Consider the following 15,249-nt stretch of genomic DNA (forward strand, 5'->3'; position numbering starts at 1 on the left):
ATAAAAGAACAAAAAGGCCAAAATGTAAGGTATATTATATCTTGTATTTATATAGATATATTATATATCCTCTGGATTCTAGAACCCAATGGGAAGTGCAGGCATCTTGAGGAAATACAGTGATGTGTTTTTAACTATTTCACTTTCTAGCAACTGAGAGCTAATGACGAGTAAGAAATGTGCCTAGTGCAGATTTACTGCACCAAGCACCCGCTGTATGCTCAGTATTTCACAATCGTCCCGCAGAAGAGCTATCACCGTCCCCATTTAGCACCTGAGGAAAGCAAGGTTTGAAGAAACAATCGACCTTTGACCCTAGATATCCAGGTTTAAACTCAGGAGGCTGGCTAACCAAATCCACGATTAGTTTATTCTCCTAGACCTCCTTCTGCTTTTCCCCAAACCCTAGGGCTTCCATGCTGCTCTCCTTGAACCCTTGCCAAAGCACACTCAACAAGATCAGATTGCACGAAGGAAGGTGACTTTCCTGGTACTTCATTTCTGGTCTGTCATGCTCCGGCTCCCGGGGAACACTCCTGAGGCTGGCAGCTCCTAGAACTGCTCCACCTCAGAAATCTTGACCTCCATGCCCTGCTTTCCCAGGGCACATCTCTGTCCCCATGACATCTTCCCTTCAACCTTCTGGAGACTTCTAGGAACCTTTTCCTCCCTGCTTGTGGATTCCCCCTTTCCATGTATAAACCTCCAGATTTGTTCTGGCATGGCACCCTGCTTTCCACACAGCCTTGTGACAGAATTCAGGAATGCAGGAGGCCCCAGTGGAGGCATGTGGAGATGCTGGGAGGCCCAGTGAGCTGACGGAGACGTGGAGTGAGGAGATGAGGCCAGAGCAGGTGACCACCTGGTCAGTGAAGGCAAATGTCAGGGGCCTTGGAGTTCAGCAGCAGGTCCCAGCACACTGGCCCAAAGGACCACGTGGAAGTCGCCACATGTCAGGGGAGAGCCGAGCAGGGCATCCGGCTAGCACCTTGCCACACTACAGCAGAGCTCAGTGAGCCAGGAGCGCCCGGAGGATGGGTGCCTTTCCCCTCACACCCAGGAACATGGCCCCTAGAAAGAAGAGGAGGAAAGGAAATGCCAAATGGCGTGAATTAACCCAGAAATGATGACTTTGAACTATAAGAGACAGAATTTCCTTACTTTGGCAAGTGTAAATCGTATCCTACCGCATCTTATCATTGGTAGAAATAGGGGTTTTAAACGTGGGTTAGAGAAAATAACTGAAGGGTAGTTTTACGTATGTTTGAGGGGCCGTATCTCTCAGTCAGGTTGTGCTCAGGAAAGGAGAGCTGCAGTGAGTACCATGGAATGAGCTTTAGTGTGGGGTTAGACCTGACACAATGGCGGGAGGAGTCTGGAAAGGAAAAATCTGGAAGGGGAAGTGAGAGAAATCAGAGAAAACTCACGGTCTGGTCCCCCTCCTGAAGCACTAGCCACGCGAACCAGTCAGAGCTGGCTGGGAAACGGGAAAGCCGGGTGCTGTTCCATCACTGAGGCTGATGACAGTGGGGTGGCTTTTTGGTGGGGGGGGTTGGGGGGCGGAAGGAACAGGGTGTTAACCACTGCAGATCCACAACCATGTAGCTGGTGGAGGACTGTCCCTTAGCTGGGCCAACCATCCGAAAGAAGAGCTGGACAGGGGTGCCTGGGTGGCTTAGTGTGTTAAGTGGCCAACTCTTGATTTCAGCTCAGGTCATGATCTCAGGGTCCTGAGATCAAGCCCAGTGTCAGAATCTGGGCTCAGCAGGGAGTCTGCTTGAGATTCTCTCTCTCTCTCTCTCTCTCACTTTCCCTCTGGGCCACCATCCCCCCTCACGTTCTCTTTCCAAGAAAGGAAGGAAGGAAGGAGGGAAGGGCAGGGCAGAGCTGGACAGTGAAGAAGCAACAAGGAGATTCTGGAACCTGCCAGGCGCCACCCATCTTGCTACCACCAATTCAGGCTACAAAGAGCTTCAGAGAAAAATGGCTACTCCTTCCCTCTGTCTCTCAAACCTCACGCCGGTGTCTGTGTTGGCCACCTCTAAATCCGAACCACAGAGGGATCGGGGATGCTGGAACACACAATTCTTCAAGCAACTAAGCCAGATATAGAACAATCCAGCCCCTTGCATATAAACTGTGATCCTGCGACAGGATTATTATTAGACACGTGCCCACAAAGCAGTGCCAAATAAAGTCAGCTGAATTCAGAGAAAGCCATGGGAAAAGTCGACTCTGAGAGTGGGAACAGATCTTAAAATTCATTTCATAGCTTGTATATTTGTCATATGCTAGCTTGTGTGTGACAGATCCTTTGACGAGCGACACGGTTTATGACCTACACATTCCATGCCTGATACCAGCATTTCCCCCAAACCTTCCTTCTTCCTCAGTGCAAGAGTTCTCGATCACAACCTGCCATCTCCAGTTACGTCACCAACAGCGACAGGATATAGGCAATGACAGGCTAGGAAACACCAGCTTCCTGTTTGTCTCACATTTAGAGTTTTCAGGAGTAGTTGTGGGTCATCCGTGACTGTTCTTTCCGCCAGGACCAAGAACAATCCAAAATGGGGGCTGAGATGTGAAACAGCAAAGAGGTTGAAGTTTATATTATCTGAACAAGACCTTAAAGACCCCAGGGCATGAAAACATGAAAAATACCAGACCCTGGCTTTATAGTTCCCTCCCTTGCAGCCAGGATCTGGGTTTGTGGCCCAGTCCCGGCTAACAGATTCACATGGGTGTAAGGCTGAGCAAAGATTTTTCTCCCTGAGCAGAGATGCCCTTGGACCTCAGGCTGCTCCTGTAGAAAGGCACGATGGGGACAGCAGTTTTGGCTGTCGTGAAAGCCTACGGGGAAAGCCAAGAGAATCACAGAGAAGCTGGACTCACAGCTGTGACACCCACTGAGCACCTGTTACTCAAGCCACTCTTGCCTCAGTTCTGTATTATACTCAGACTAACTCTCAAGCTCGGTACAGTGCTTATATTCCAGTTTTGCAAGGAATTCACGGCCCCTTCACAGCCCCCTATCTGAGCCAGCCTACCCAGCGGCCACACACAGGAACCCGGATGGTCTGCTTGGAACCTCCCTGATTTCCTCAGAACCCCCTCTTGCTCTCCCTGTCTGCCCGCTTCTGGCTGGCTGCTTGACCTTGCCGTAGAGTTGGCTTGGGCTAGCCACCGAGCCTTTTGTTTTACATGGATCATCAAGCCTTGAATGTATTGATACCACTTTGACCTTTGCTCTCCTTCAGAATGACTTCCGTTTCCAGTTCCACTCAGCCTACCGCTAAATAAGCTCCTGCTCCAGTCCTGATGCCACCAGGCTAGGCCCATCCCATACAGTCAAAACCTGGCCCACTCACACTTCCTCTGGGCCATAAAAAGGATAAAGTGGGTACACATGGGGTTTTGTCCAGATTATATATAGTAAAGTCTCATGGAAAATTTTCTTACTTATATATACTTTCCCCTATGTGATTCCTTAGAGTTGAACCTATATAGACCATAAAAGGGGAAACTTTGAAAATCAGATATAGTACTAAGAAGAAATCAATGCCCAGAGAAGTAATAATACCAAACTCTTCAGAGTCCTACACATTCTTCTATCAATTCTAGTTACATATGTGTTTGTGTGGAGGTCTTTTGCAATAATTATTACAGCAATACTCAGTATAGCAATACTTACTGTGGGCCGCTCCCCACACACTTACACACAGACACACACATGCACACACTGTAGCCTCATGTTCTTCGTTTGCTCCCCATTGTGCTCTGGAGAGCCACAGCTGTTGAGAAATCGTTCTTTCCCAGGCCAACTTTAGGAGAAGGAGCAGTGGGATTGAAAATTACTAAGAATCTTGCCCATGCCCAAAGCACCCTGAATGGCCAGCAGTGTGTCAGAATCTTCCATGTGAGATTTTTCTGTAGGCTAAGACTCCACAGTTGCTGACTGTTTCTAAGTTCCCCTAAATCTAATTAAGCCTGAGAGTCCAAGAGGACATTGTGAACTTCAACCCTGAGAGGGTCCCAAGCCCCGGAGTTCTGCCAGTTCTATGATGCAGGTTGTTCCTCTTTCAATAAAGGAGCATGAGCTAGGAGAAATGAGGAATCCTTGTGTGTGACAACGGAAGCAAACCAGATTGAAATAAATAAATGTAATTGGAGAAGTTGGGATTATTCTTAAAGCTAAGCCTGTCATTCCAGTTGCCAAATCGAAGACCATTTCTATTACAGAAAAATCTGCAACAACTCAGAAGCAACCAAGATGTCCTTCAGTAGGTGAATGGATAAACACATCCAGGCAATGGAATATCATTTAGCCATAAAGGGAAATGACTGATCAAGTCACAAAAAGACCCGGAGGAACTTTAAATGCTTATTGCTAAGGGAAAGAAGGCAATCCAAAAAGGTTACAAATAGTATCATTCTAACTATATGCCATTCTAGAAAAGACAAAACTATGGAGAGAGTAAGGGATCACTGTTGCTATGGGTAAGGGGAAGAGATGGATGAATAGGAGGAACGCGGAGGGTTTCAGGGCAGTAAATTCATTCTGTGTGACACTACAATGATGGATACATGTCATTACACCTCTGTCAAAACCACAGAATGTACAACACGAAGAACAAACCCTAATGTGAACTATGGGTTTTAGTTAATAATAACATATCTGTGTTGGATCATGAATTATAAGAAACGTACCCACTCATGAGTTGGGGTAGGGCAACTGAAGGGGTGCATGGAAATTCTCTATACTTTCCACTTGTTTTTCTATCAACCTGAAAACTGCTGTAAAAAAAAATAGAGTCCTTTTTTTTTTCTTTTTTTTTTTTTTTTGACAGAGATCACAAGTAGGCAGAGAGAGAGGAAGGGAAGCAGGCTCCCGGCTGAGCAGAGAGCCCAACACGGGGCTCAGGCACAGGACCCTGAGATCATGACCTGAGCTGAAGGCAGAAGCTTAACCCACTGAGGCACCTAGGCACCCCAAGTCTATTCATTTTTTTTTTTAATTTTTTAAATTTCTAGATTTTTCTCAGTGGATGATCCTCTCAAAGATTTCATTAAGGACTTTTCCTGACCTCACAGAAAACATAAAAACCTTGATGTAGACCATCCCATTCAGGTGTTGGAAAGGCACCCTTGAGTAGAAGAAGGTGAAACCCAGACCTATTTCAATCACAGCTCTGGTTTCCTTGCTGAAGGTTTGTGTGGCCTTGACTTGGTAGAGTGCAGGTTAATTGCCCAAGTCTTTCTCCATTTGTCGTCTGTAAAATGTAGATTTAAAAAGCATCTCACAAGACTATTGTAAGGATAAAAGATACAATGCCTCGCACATAGCAAGCCCTCCACTGATGCCTGCTGGGTACTACCCTATGCCAGCTGCTGCACTCTCTGGACCTCGGTTTTCGAGTCTGTAAAGTGGGAAGTTGTACTGGGGACTACTGAGGTTTCTTTACTGGAGCAGCTAAAGAACAAGTCCTGGCTGAATGAAGACAACACACTGAAAATAGGTATTATGATCAGCCATTCAAGTGGAAAAAAAGGGAGGTGGGGAGGAATAGACATTTACACCAAGAGCTGGTTCTTTGTTAAACCAGTACTTTCTACAACGTGTCCCTCCAATCCTTACCAATCCCCTTGATGTAAGCACTATTAACTCTTGCTGAAGAGGAATTGGAAACGTCTCTACTCACACAGCAGGTAGTAAGGGCAGGGTTTGAACACAGGGCTGTCTGACCCAAAGCTTATGTTCTTTCCTCTACAACATGCTACCCTTATCTACTTCTGGGAGACCCCAGCTTGACTTCCACTTGGGGCAGGAGGAGGCATAGAGATAATGGGAACAACTTCCCAATAACCTGTGGCTGCCTACCGAGATGCTCTCTGCAAGAACGGAGTGTAATGAATCCTGCTCATGAATAAGAGAAATCCCTAAGGTAATAGAGATACAAATATCCAAAGTTCACAGCCACAATGATGCCCCAGTAATAGAGCATGGAATGAGTGTCTGCTCTGTCTTTCCTGAGGAGTGTTTTCCCAGCACCTCTCACTCCCCATTCCCTGCTGATCCAGCAGCTCCAGACCTAGAGTCAGGAGAAAGCTGGGATGAGAAGCTCAGTTTTCCTGAATTTGAATGGCCACACATGCCTCCTTTTGTGCATACATCATTTCCCTTGCAGCCCCCAGCTTTCACTCACCTGGCTGGCCCCCTGTGGACTTGAAATTGCAAGCCTCACACATTCATGTCCAGATTATCCTTCTCAAAGGAAATCCACCCTTGTCAAAATCCCCAGATAAACCTTATTTTTTAATACCGCTTTCCCAGAAACTTCAAGCTCTAAATTAAAAGAGCGTGCAAAGTAAAGTTGGTGGCTTTGAATAGCGAATCTCAGCCAAGAATCCCACCAAATGTGGTACCAGGCCTCCAAGGATGTCCTCTGTTCCCCAGTTCCTAGCTGCTCCCAACTGCCAAGCCCATTCCTCTTCAGAAAGTCCCGGGCGCGTGCAGACAAGCTCCAGAAGAAGCAAGGAGACCACTCTGGGGCAAGAGCAGCCCCTCTCCTGAGCCCAGGTCGGAGCAGACTAGCAGCCTCAGAGGTTTGGGTCTTAATCTCAGATGTGGCTTAAAAGGTGCATGGAGGGAAGCATCTAGCATAACTGTAGGGCAAAACCAGGAAGTAAGCAGCAAGAGGAAGCCAGAGTGGGTTCAGAGCCACTGTGCCTGTGGGTCCTAAATCCTGCACAGTGAGCCTGGGGACTTTGGACCCTGGACGCTCCACGGTACCCTTCTTCCCAGGATGCCATCTTAAGCAACCTCCCAGCTAAGGATAGGGCATCCTGGGGCTGACTCAGTATACCCTCTTGTGGAAGAGTGACCCTCCTCATTCTCTGCCAGATGTACTAGCAAGCCACAAAACAGAGACACCAAACTAGCAGGATGGACAAAATGGGGGCATAAGGGAAGAAAGGAGAGGTAAGAAGGGAACGTTGAGAAGGTGAAGCTGTGGTCCAGAGAGGCAAGGATTCGTGGAAATTCCCCTCTCAATCCTCTATCTCTTCTGGATTTTCAGATCTTCTCTTTTATTCCAGCACTGCCCGCCCCAAAGCTTCCCTTCACGGAGTCTTCTTCAACCCCTCAACCCAGCATCAACATTTCTCCTTTTCCCGAGCATGTTGGCAATTTTAGTGTGAACTTCCTACCGAGTTCTTTATACCTACTTGGGGTTTCCAGTGTGTAAACCTGGTTCCTAACACTCTGCCGGCAAGAGGTTTTAGATGCCTGAGAGCAAGGTGACACTTGAAACTTCTCTGCAGCTTTGCCATAAGTAAGATCTGCGTCATTCACTGAATTCCCTCAGCCCTCAGGCTGTCTTAGATGGGTGTGTGGGGGGGATGGGGCATTAGCAGAAGAAACCTCAAGAATCCCCTCTTTAGGACCACCCACTGTGGGCCTTGTAGATCAGGCAAAGGACCTGTCAATCCTTGGCACAAACTACTAAACGTGACTGAAATGGTTATGTTGTCCAGAAATGGGTTACCATTGTTACAAAAATACATGCACATTTGATTTATAAAATATAAAGTCTTTCTGAGGCAATGCTGCATTTTTAAAAATTATTAACATATAATGTATTATTTGTTTCAGGGGTACAGGTCTGTGATTCATCAGTCTCACACGATTCACAGCACTCAGCATAGCACATACCCTCCCCAGTGTCCATCATCCACTCACCCATCCCTCCCACTCCCCTCCCCTCCAGCAACCCTCAGTTTGTTTCTTGAAATTGAGAGTCTCTTCTGGTTTGTCTCCCTCTCCAGTTTCATCCTGTTTCATTTTTCCCACCCTTCCCCTAAGATCCTCTGTCTTGTTTCTCAAGTTCCTCAAATCAGTGAGATCATATAATTGGCTGCCTTTTAATTAACCTTTGTCATAGACATTTTTTTTTTCTAAATAGAGGTTCAGGTGCAAGAAAATTTTTTACGTGAAAAGAAAAAAAGAATTTCTATGTCCTATTAGAAAAGGTTCTAATGACTGAACCACACGCCAAAGGCTGCATTTCTCCCCCAGTCGGGCAACATTCAGCTAACCGGAGCCCAGGGTCCAGATTCCCCATTTCTGAGCTCAGCCTGCTGCAGAGTCAGTTCCTTTGAATGGATATTTTTTGAGCCTGCCAAACAGAAGCTTCTGAAATCACAGAAGCTCAAAGCGTAGGACAAAGTTTAAATGTTACTGATGCAACTGTCACCCTTTACCTATTTGCTGGAAGCCACGATCTTAAGCAATATGATTTAACAGTTCTATTTTAGCTGACAATAAACAGCGAGGCCGATTTCCAATCACTGTCCCTCCATAATGCTGATTATTCAGAGTCCCATCCTTGCATGGCTGGGAGGAGGAGACACCATCAAGCTTCATCATGTTTCTGGCATCAACAGAAACAGTAGGGCTCCTCTCCTTCCTTGCTTCACTCCCTTTATTTCCACAGACTATCTGGAGCGATAACCATGTAGCACAGTGAGCCCCACTAAAATGATCAGACACCACTTGAGTGCCCTCATAACTACTTACATTTCTACATGTGTCGGAACCCAAGAGGCAACCACCAAGTTAACTAATATTCCAAGTTCTGACAGGACTTCCACACTTGATGATAACAGGGATGGCACTCGGGGCAAACATGAAATGTGTCTGAGTTGTGAAACCATGATACCTACCCAAAAAGCTAGGGCCCGGAAACAGACAGCCACGGGCTTCCAACATCTCTGTAGAGTATCCACAACAGAGTCAAAGATTAAATTGCTTAAATAGAAGATAAGGCAAACATGCTGGTCTCCCCATCCACCTCTACCAACTAGACCAACATCATGAATTACTGTGTGCCCATAACTGTGCTGTGCCTCTTACCACCAGTGCCTTCAATGCACCTTACTGGACAGCGGCCAGTCACATCACTACTCAACAGGGAAGGACATCAAGCCTCTTGGGTTGTGTCAACAAACCCGGGTAAAAGGTGTAGCAAAGTTGATGCAAACCAAGATTCCCTGACCCCAAGGCCCATGAATTTTTCACTCCACCCTACTGCCTCTCAAGAGAAATACTTCTTTGCCCAGCAGCCCTCACAGCCATGGTGGGTGTGGACAGATCTGAGAAGGGCCGTAGTGCAGGAGAGTGGGGAGATACCTGGAAGGCTTTAAAAAAGTGGTGGCACCAAAAATTCAAACTGCCTCCTTCACATGAGAGTCATCAGTATTTCCTCAGCTGGCACGGCCACCAAAGAGATTTCAAAAATGAACTATGAGTAGGCATGTCCCATTTACTCATATTTGTAACCATCTCTAGAAATGAGTGGTGAGTAGACAGATGCCATGTCGACAGGTCTTGAGGTCTCCAGGTGGAAGCTATGTGAGTGAGGGACTCTGGGGGATGGGTGTGATGCCAGATGGGGCAGCGTACTTATCTCAGGAGCCGGTTTCAGCCCCACAGACCCTCAGGAATGGGGACAAGAGATTGCAAATGCTGGGGGGTGGCTGCAACTGTCCTGTTGGGAAAACTGCTAATCCAACTCCAGCAGCTACAGCCGACCTATCTTCACTGGGACTCTGGAGCAGGTCTCAGAGCTAAACAGTGGGAAGAAGGCCAACTGGGGTTATACGTGACTCCAATAAAGCTATGAATATATTCATTTTGTTTCTTTATGCAGACATTTGTCCCAACTGAAGAATTATAGTGTTGGCATGAATATGCATTAAAAGAATAGAAGCTGAGTTGTGTTCCAAGGGAATTGTATTGACTATACAGGCAGCTAATGACATGGTTTACTTCTCTAGAAGAATCAGCACTCATTCTCAGAGTGACCTTGTAGTTTAAACTCCTTAAATTGAGAACACATTGAACAAGCTCCTCTGCTGAATTCATAAGTAACTAAAACACAGCAGCAAGCAGCCCTAAGCCACTATCTGGGTATTCCTTTGCCTGTTGATCATTGTTCATGCATCTGTCTCCCTAAACAACTGATATCTGCAAATAGTTCCTTCTATACTGGTGTAGGAGACCCTGACTCAATAGAACCCATATGTCATAGATTATTTGCTTAACCTCTCTTAACATAGAACTTTGGCAAAGAGGTTCTTATTTGCCTCATGGACACCTGGCCAAATGGATTTGTTTCTGAACAAGGTTGGAGGTCAAAGACAGCAGGCACCTGGTCACTGGCCAGCCTGTCCCTTTTAATGTAACTAGTCAGCCCTGAAGCTCTACCCTGTTAACTGACACCATGAGAATTTGTGTTGTTGTCTTTGTGGTGTTCAAAGATTCATAGAGCACTATGACTCCAATCTGTGATCAACTGACTCAAAAATTTTATTTTATAAAGAAAAACAAAACCTGAGGTCTGGAAAGTTTAAGGAACTTGGCCAAGGTTACCCACCTAGGGGATGGCCGAGCTGTTAAAGAAACCAGACTTTGGACTCCAAGGCCCAACCTCACTCCTGAACATGAGTTGTACCAAACTTCAGAGCACATCCTAACCACCTGGAGATCTTGTTAAAACAGATGGTTGGGCCCCACTCCCAGAATTCCCAATTCACTATGCTGGGGGTGACTCTCTAAAATTTACATTTTAACAAGCTCCCGGGGAATGCTGACACACTTGGTCTGAGACCAAACACTTTAGAAAACACTGATCCAGGATGTATGGTAGGGATTCTTCCTCCCCTGACCCCAAAGACACAGATTTCTTTAACAACTCAGAATAAAGCAGTTTGCTCCCATTTCCCAACCTAACTAAAAAGTGAGGTGAAGTTGTCTTCTAGAGTGCGTGTTCTAGAGGCAATCCAACGTCAGGGTGCTGAACCATAGTAAAGACGTTTTGGATTTGAGTCCATCAACAAAGATGAAGAAATGAATCCTCAGGCAAGTACAGAAGCTGGTTAGAGGCCCATGGAAAATCCCCTGGGTGAAGATGGGCCCAGGCGACCAGGCAGGGAAACAAAGGTAGGGGTCAGGGGGTGCAATCAGGAACGCGGGAGCTCAGACTCCGCTTGGTTCCATCTGGCCAGAGCAGCCCAGAACATAGGCGAATGACAGTTAGATTGTTCAACCAAGATCACAAATGGCGAAAATCAGTCAGAGAAGACAATGCAAGTGTTGATTCACTGAGAGAAAAAGCAAAGCCAAGCTGCAGCTGGAATTGACCTCGTCTGTTTATGGAATCACTCGAGAAGCATTTATTAGACATTTCCTGTGTATCATGTTCCACACGAGGGACTGTGGATGCAGAGTAAAAAGGTATTGCCTCTTCTTTCAAGGCACTGTCGTTTTCCAGACAGGGCAACGGAGTACCCACAAGTCTGGTGAGTGTCATAAATGTTCAAAAGAGATAGAAAGCACTTCCCAGGACAGAAGTAACTTCTGCCTGGGAAAAACCTGTTTCAGGCTTTTCTTGCTTTTATCACCAACTAACTGTTTGACTCCAGAGTTCCATTCTCAAACCTCCATTGTTAATGGCTGTCAGTGACCTCCAAATGCTGGAATCCAACCTGAATGCTCATGACGCTGAGTCTCCAGCATCAACCTGAGTCCCACCCCCACCAAGCCCCATCTCCCAGGCTCTTCCCAACCACAATCTGGACATGGATGCCTGGTTCCCAACCCCTGAAGCTCAACATGCCCCAAACTAGATTCACTTTCTTTCGTATTTTTAGCTGTAATGGTAAATAATTTAATCACCTAAATAACTTCTCAAAATAAAGTACTCCAGTCGCCCTTGATTCTTCCTTCTCGTTCACTTTCCATTCCTAATGGCACCAATCCCTTAATTCTACCTTCATAAGCTTTCATCTGTTTTTTTCTCTCCGTGACCATGGCCTTCACCAGCACTTTGCTAGGCTCCCAAAACTCCCTCTTCTCTGAAAACTCCTGCCTCAAGCCTCATCCTCCATACAGGGTGGCCTTTTGCACACTAAAAAACCTCTGGGAGCTTTGTTTGCCCCCTCAGGCAATTAGCAGTCTGCAGGAGAATGGACAAGGAGGGGGTAGAAGGGCACAGGGTGGCAGGTCCCAGGTGGCAGGACCAGTGCTCAGCTGGTGTTTGAGGAACCACAGCAATAAATGACGATGGAGAAGAGCTAAGTCTTGCCCATCTCTGAATGCCACACAAAGGACACTGGACTTTATTTAGCTGACCATGGAGAGTGAGAGAAAGCTTTTGAAAAGACATGTGATGTAATCAGAGGTATGCATTAAGATGATTAGCTTGGCAGGAGCTTATAGAAAAGATTGCATGGGAAATGGATGAGCAGTGATGTTGCTACAGAGCCATAGGAGTAGGGTTAAACTTGAACTGTCTCTTTGCCCTCTGCCTTTAAATATGCAAATGCTCTCCTTCCATAAATAAGATCTTCGGTTTACTACACTGTTATTTTTATTCACTGCCTTATGTCTTTTCTGTCAGAGAGACACTCTCTAATCTTCTGAAATTTTAAAATGGAAAATCATTTTTACCCCTCCATCTTCCTCAACACCCTATCCCTCTGGTATCCTCCTGCTTAACTCTGTCTGTTGAACAGTGTCCCTTCCTTCTAAACCAGTGACACCACGCCAGCCTGATGATGACTGTAACACTGCAGGAGGTCCGTTTTCCACGTGAAGCCCAGCTGGCCTTCTCCCTCAGGGGTATTACCTGGGTGAATTTGCCAATTCACGTGGGCCAACCAACATCCAAAGTCAACTGTGGAAGCTTGGAACCACTGTTTCATCTAAAATCTCAGAGATCGGCCTTTTGTTGACCAAGCTCACAAATGCTGAGGTGTAAATAAACATTTCAGAGTAGTGATTTCCACAACAAACCCAATGGTACATAGGTCAGGATGAATAACACGTCTTCTATCTCCATGGAGTGTCTCCAGGGCACTCTTCTTTACCCCAGGGGAAATCCTGTCCATAAAACTACAAATCTTCCATCTAAACAGCCAACATTACAATTTCCATCCATGACTAACCAGTCCCAGGATGACCACCAATCTCTTTCTCCATGTATGCCAGTGAACTCCATTAGATTACAGCCACATGGTGCTGGACTAGGACTCATTCTGTCTCTTTGCCTGAGTTCTTAACCTCATTGTGCATAAAATTAAATATAGAGGATTACAAAGGAAGTCAATGACATTGAACGGATACTTGTGACTAATGGCCAGTGAGCTTTCCCATGGACCTCCTAGTGACAATGAACTCACTGACCTCATGAGGCAGAGTGTCCCAGGCTCACTATAATCAAACATCTGAAGGTGAGCCAAGAGGTCCCAACATAGTGGGAACTTCAAGTTGCTTATAATTTAGTTATTAAGAAAATATATTTGCCCATTTGATGGGAAACAACATCATTATAAAGATTTTCAAAAATTATCGGGAGAGTTTATGTTCTCATGTCTAATAAGTAAAACTCAGACTTCTCAGGAAAGCACTGAAGAGATTGCACAATCGAACTCCTAACTGTGTTTCTAGCTCATCTGCTTAGGCTTACACAAGCCATCATCCATACAGTAGACATGACTCTACCCTTTGTCCTCAGGCCATACCTGATATTTTTCCACTTCTGCTCTTGGGCTCACTCTGGTTTCCATGGCCCTCTGTCCCACCAACTCAGTGCTCAGACCAGCTCCCTTATCCTTCACAAAGCAGGCTTGAAGGGCCCAATAAAATCTGTACTAGCAACAACAAATATAACCAAACCCCTATAACTGGGTCTCAATATGTCATTGCTGAAATTTCTGATCCATGCACAACAAACGCAGTGTACAGGTTGTACAGGGATATTCCCCTCTGCCCTTGGAGTTGCCAGGTAAGGCTTGGGGTCTGGGTTCACTAGGCTCATAGCCTCCAAATGAAACAGACTTTTCCACTTACCCTAAGTACTGTTACAGATCTTATCATTCTTACAGGAGTGGAAAATTCGGAGAAGCACAAGCATCCAGAATCCTCTTCAGTCCAGACTCCATCAGGCTTCAGGCTCTGGACTTCTTCCAACCTCTCCTGACCTGCTTGCTTTGTTTTCTCCATCACTGTTCCATTGTCTCATTCCTGGTCTCAACCTGTCTAGCCCTTTAAAACAGATGCTTCCATCAGATGCTCAGTTCCTAATCCTGGATTTCAAAGTTTCCTCTATTCTGTGTACCCTAGCAAGCATGCCTTTAACTTCTCCTTCTGCCCTGTCCAACATCTGCCCCTCAAAGGCTTTCTTACTTGTATGGGATAGAAATCTCACACACTGCTCCTTTTCTCCTACCGAGCTTATATTTATCTTTGATGATAAGCTTAAATCTCACTTCTTAACAGAAGCATTCCATGAGCCTGAAAGTGACTTCCTCCTTCTCTGAATAATTACCTACCTCTTCAACTATTTCCCATTGAAAGGCAAATATATTTTCTTAATAATTAAATTACAAGCAACTTGGAGGGAGTGCCTGGGGTGGTTCAGCAGTTAAGCATCTAACTTGAGCTCAGGTTGCGATCTCAGGATCCTGGGATCCAGCCCCATATACGTCCAGTTCCTCACTCAGCAGGGATTCTGTCTCTCTGCTTCCCCTCCCCCCCAATTAGCACTGTTTCTTTCTCTCTCAAATAAATAAGTAAAGTCTTTAAAAAAATAAAATATAAAAATAACCCAATTATAAGCAACTTTGAAACTTGTGCTTCTTGATGTTTCTCATGGTGATGGCTAGTGCATGGCACACATTCAGAAGATACCCAAAAGTTGCTTGTTTTTTATTCAGTTGACGAACAGAAAATATCCTTATATTAGTCATATTTCTAAAATTGAAAGATACATAAAAGTCACCAAAATATGGATCCTGAGCCACGAATCCTGGATGATGGTTCTAAGCTGATTCTAGAGGCGATGTGAGTTAAGAAAAAAAATCAGTAACAACGGACAAATGGATAAGGAAGATGTGGTCCATATAACTATGGAGTGTTATGCCTCCATCAGAAAGGACGAATACCCAACTTTTGTAGCAACATGGACGGGACTGGAAGAGATTATGCTGAGTGAAATAAGTCAAGCAGAGAGAGTCAATTATCATATGGTTTCACTTATCTGTGGAGCATAACAAATATCATGGAGGACATGGGGAGTTAGAGAGGAGAAGGGAGTTGGGGGAAATTGGAAGGGGAGGTGAACCATGAGAGACTATGGACTCTGAAAAACAATCTGAGGGTTTTGAAGGGGCGGGGGGTGGTACCCC

This window comes from Mustela nigripes, chromosome 8 (genome assembly GCF_022355385.1).
Source record: "Mustela nigripes isolate SB6536 chromosome 8, MUSNIG.SB6536, whole genome shotgun sequence".
Taxonomy (NCBI): domain Eukaryota; kingdom Metazoa; phylum Chordata; class Mammalia; order Carnivora; family Mustelidae; genus Mustela; species Mustela nigripes.